The sequence below is a fragment of the Eptatretus burgeri genome, chromosome 13 (genome assembly GCF_056783735.1).
Source record: "Eptatretus burgeri isolate ZD-2024b chromosome 13, Ebu_testis_v1, whole genome shotgun sequence".
Classification (NCBI taxonomy): domain Eukaryota; kingdom Metazoa; phylum Chordata; class Myxini; order Myxiniformes; family Myxinidae; genus Eptatretus; species Eptatretus burgeri.
The window spans coordinates 27554194-27559181 of record NC_140973.1 but is presented as its reverse complement, the minus strand read 5'-3'; the positions used below and the strand labels follow the sequence as shown (position 1 = coordinate 27559181).

General features: G+C 42.3%; 1 protein-coding gene across 1 annotated transcript in view; it reads right to left on the bottom strand.

Moving 5' to 3' along the window:
• LOC147014130 (zinc finger BED domain-containing protein 5-like) overlaps positions 1-4312 on the bottom strand; it is a 90381-nt gene extending 86069 nt beyond the window's left edge. Inside the window, exons 1-2 of the mRNA XM_085851825.1 lie at positions 4161-4312; positions 3930-4075 (exon numbers count right to left, since the gene is read on the bottom strand). The gene's annotated coding sequence lies outside the window, so the exon portion shown is untranslated. The remainder of the gene's footprint in view (positions 1-3929; positions 4076-4160) is intronic.
• Between the last annotated feature and the right edge of the window lie 676 nt (positions 4313-4988).

The following is a 4988-nucleotide window of genomic DNA, read 5'->3' as shown; positions in this document are numbered from 1 at the left end:
ATCTTGAAGGCCTTGGTTTCCACGGCATCAAGCCAAGTAAGGTGTGAGGCAGGGGAGTCAGCCCAAAGGGGAGTGCAATACTCCATCAAGCTGCAGATGAAGGCCTTGTAGGTGGATAGGAGTTCAGGTGTGCCAAGGGAGGGCTTTGTACAATGGAGGATGCCCACTTGGCAGGTGGCTTTGGAGGTCAACTTTAAATGTGGTTTGGTCCAAGAAAGATCATGGTTGATAGTGAGACCCAGGAGTTTGAATAACTGAACTGATATGTAAAGAAAGTAGAGAGGAGGATTTTCCATCTGGTCCTTTCTTGGAGAGATTGTGAAAGTGTGAGATTTGTCAGGATTGAAATACATGTTCCATGTGTTTCAACATCTTGTGATTTTTTTCAAGGTCTGAAGAGAGGGAAGAGGCTGCATCCTTCCTGTCTGAAGGATGTCACAGCAGAGGGTGGAGTCATCACCAAATGGATAAAGAGGATTTTCCAGTGAGTTAGAGAGATCACTGATGAAGATCAGGAATAGGATGGGGGCCCAGAACACTGCCTTGGGGGGACTCCAGCCTTGACAGGGAGAGAAGAAAGGATTCCCTTGAGAGCTACACATTGGCTACGAGAGTGAAGGAAGTCAGAAATCCAGGAGTGGAGTTGGCCTTGGATTCCATAGGCAGACAGTTTGGAGAGCATGTTGGGATGGCACACTGTATCAAAAGCACGAGATATATCCAGAGAGAAGGCCCTGATCTCACGTCTGACATTGAGGGCTTCCATCCATTGCTGGGTGAGTAGAAGAAACATGTCCAAGATGGAGTGACCTGGTCTGAAACCATGTTGGTGTTCTGAGATGAGGTTGCTGCAAAAAAGGAAGGATTTCATAGCAACTGCAATGATGGATTCAATGATGGATTCCTCTTACCTGGAAACATGCTTTAGTACAGCCTATTTTAAAGAAGGGTGATAGTTTAAACCCTTCTAACTACCGTCCTCTTGCTCTGACTTCTACTGTTTCCAAAGTATTCGAATGTCTTCTCAATTCCCATTTTCTCAAGCATCTTGAATTTCAAAGTCTTCTATCTGATCACCAATACAGCTTTTGCAAGGCAAGATCGACTTGTGATATCCTTTGTTACATAATGAATGTCTGGGCCTCTTCTTTGAGAGACTTTGGAGAATCCTTTGTTGTCGGCCTTGATATATCAAAAGCCTTTGACAAAGTTTGGCATCAGGGTCTGATATCCAAGCTTTCCTCTTTCAGCTTTCCTCCTTCACTCTGCTCTCTGATATCGAGCTTTCTCTCCGACCGCTCTATCTCCGTAATTGTTGATGGTTCAACATCTCCCCTCCCCCCCTTTTCCTTTTAACAGTGGTTTAACCTCAGGGTTCCATTCTGTCTCCAATACTCTCTTATTTTTATCAATGACCTTCTTTCTTCCACAAATAACCACTTGCATTTATATGCTGATAACTCGACATTACATTCCTCCATGTCTTCCCCATCTGCCCCGTCTTCCCTCACTCGATGTACATCTCGTTTCATCACAGCCACCTCTATAAATTCGGATTTGGACAAGATCTCCCAGTGGGGCAAATGTAATCAAGTTAAGTCTAATGCTTCAAAAAAACTCAATTTCTTTCATCTCTCTCTCTCTAAAACTCCTCTCATCCTCCAATCTCCTTTGAAAGCTCTACAATTCCACCATGTGATACAATAAACCTACTAGGTATTACTCTGACATCAAAATTATCCTGGAATCCACAAATTACGCAAATAGATAAGTCTGCCTCGAAGAAATATGGAGTCTTGTTCATATGTCGAAGATTCTTCTCCTCTGAACAGTAGTTCCAACTATACAAAAGATTGATTCGTCCTTGTATGGAGAACTGCTCTCACATCTGGGGAGGTTCTAGCTCGACACGCTTACTGGACAGAATTGAATACAAAGTTATTTGACTTGTCAACTCTACCAATCTGACCTCAAAACTCGACCCACTCAAATTACGCCACATAGTAGGCTCTCTTTCTCTTTTCTACAGATATTACTTTTGTTTCTGCTCACAAGAACTTGCTGCTTGTGTACCTCCGAGAGTAACGAGACCAAGGAATACTCGACAAGCCACTACATCACATGATTATTGTGTGGCCATTGGCAACTCAAGGGTGAGCCGTTACGATGTTTGTTTCTTCCCCTCCACTGCCAAACTGTGGAACTCTTTACCTTCTCACGTCTTCCCAAACACTTATGACCTTCCCCTTTTCAAAAAGCAGATTTTTTACTTCCTCAAAAACTCTTAGACTATTCTGTTGTTCCTTACTTTTCTATCAATGCAGTTCTTTATTTAAGGCTTGGCTTCGATGAGGACTATTTAGTCCATGGCTGAAGCCTTCAACATTAAAAAAAAAATGACCTTGCTGATAATTGGAAGTTAGTTGATAGGTCTGTAGTTGAGGGGATCCGTTTTTGCACCCTTTTTTTTTGTAATGCAGTTTTGTTGTTTGATTTCCAAGCAGATGGAAGATGACCTCGTACAAATGACATGGTGAAAAGGTCAGAGTGAGGACGTGAAAGAGCAGCAGAGAAGGTTTTTAGGACACGTGAGATGATGCCGTCCGGTCCAGTGGCGGAGTCAGAGTCGAGGGTTGCCAGAAAGGTTTCCAATTGCAAAAGACGGAGTCCAGGAGCAGTTGAGTACGACAGATTTGGTCACAGTATGTTGAATTGGTCACAGTTGGTTGTTGGAATGAAATCAAAACAGGACCGTTCACGTCCCAGAATACAGTTGGCATGATTGTACCAACAAATGACTGGATATTAAACTTCTTCTTCGCAGATGTTGGATGCTTCAACTCCATGCTTTATTTGTTTAGTTACGGTTCATATTGGACCACCCTGCTTCGTCTCCACTTATATACGGGACAGGAAGTCATTCCCTTGTGGAAGTGCTGGAGTAAGACTGTAAAGGTTTGGTTTCCAAACAATGGGTCTTATGTGCACCTGTGAGCATTTTGGACAACCGCTTACCTGAAACCTTTCGAAGTTGAGGGCATGAGAGATGGCATGAATGGTGAATATCACAGTTACATGCCCTCAGGATATAACGGTGTAAATATTTTTCCAACTAAAGGTTTTTCAAGTGCCAAGAAGGCAATTTGTGTCCTCCAGTGTTCGAGCATATCGTTCAATTGAAATAAAATAAACGTATTAAAGGTTGTAGGAAAGAAACAAAACAAACTTCTTTCAGAAGTTCACCACCATTGATACACCGTCTTATTCAACACATTACATTGGTTATTCATGCCTGTTGTTTGTGTCCTACATGATGTCCCGAAAAACAGCAACTTTCCTGTTTGGAATGATTTTCAATTTTGTGTGACTGCCAGACAGACAGACAGACTAAAAGAAATCACCTTACTCCTCTGTGCGCATGTGCGCTCAGAATGAGATTCTGTACATTTTGCCAATTTCAGAGCAAAAGTACTGCTGAACTGCAGGTTCATGGTCCGATTCGTGTTCCACAGTGTTCAAATGTAACATTCAATTGGAATTAAGTGGTTCCTCGATCAAAGACCGACGCATGTAGACAGACTGACAGACAGAGTGAACCAACTTCTGCTCAATCCCACTTTTTGCTTCGCGAGCGCGCATGGTAACAAAACCGTGACCAAAGTGATAATAAACAATGTATTAAAACGTCTATTATTCCAGGAAAGAAAGACCGAAGAAAGTCTGTTTTACAAAACATTGAGGGTCAGTGAAATATAACAATGATGGTTAAAAGGAGTTGGGATGGAGGAGAGGATGGTGACCTCATGGATTAGCCTGTAACTTCCATCTCACTAACTCATGTCAGAAACCACACCAATAACATGTTTAACCCAAGTGTTGTGACTCCACACTTTGCATTTGTTGCAACTCATATTAATGAAATAAAATACCTTTGTGTCATAAAAATGGCTTGCATTGCCACTCAGCAATTCTCCTCACTTCCCAAGTGAAGGAAAGCAGTTGGTGATCATCAAGCATCACTGTAGAATTGCGCGATTCATCAATTCTTCCATTGGTGATTTTTCATGAGCTCCACCTAATTTTAGTGAAGAATACATTTGTGAAATCGCACAGAGCAGACGAGACAATGCAGCATGGGGATATCAGATTATGTAACATACTCGATGAACTGCCATCCATTTTCTGCGATCGGCGGTGTCAGCACCATGCTTCTGCGGAGTTCTTAAAGCCAAACTCCACCAGACAGGTGCCTTCAACCTGCGAAGAGCCCCAATAGGAATCAAAATCGAATGCTCCAGCCAGTCGTGTCAGATATTTTGATGCCAAACTCATCACAATCGGCACAATCTTGGAGTAATCTTTCAAACGTCAATGATTTAGGAATACATTCACCTAAAAACATGGTGTGTGACGTGGCGCACGCCTTTGTGGCGATCGAGCGTGCTCGAGCGTTCAAGGTCCACCGATCAGTGTGGCAAGAGCGAGCTAATGGCAACGTCTTGAGGCAGTTACCATTAACCCTTTGAGGACCACAAGCATATCGAAAGTAATTTTCAGATACAAGTCAGATTTCATTACGAGTTTGGCTTTCATCATCACAAATATGAATTGAAATACAAGTTTTTCAAATCGAGAAAAAAAAAAAAACAATGATGGAAACGACAAAAGCTCTTACCTAGTGTTAGCCACGGTGTTTGCCAATGTACAAACAAAGTAAACTAAAATTGCAGAGAAAATATCGGAGATACACCACTTTAAAGTTTAGCAACATATGTGTTCCCTTGGGCCGTAAAGGGTTAGCAGGTTACCAGGAACACTGGAGTCAGTAAATCAGGAGTAGTGGACTGTGTCATGCATTGTAAACGTGTGTCATTATTTCCACCTTACCTGAGGGCTCATGGAGAAGCTCTCCAATGCAGATAGACAGCACCCCCTAGTGAAAGAAAAATTCCGAACACAGAAAACAGTCACATTATTTATTTATTGAT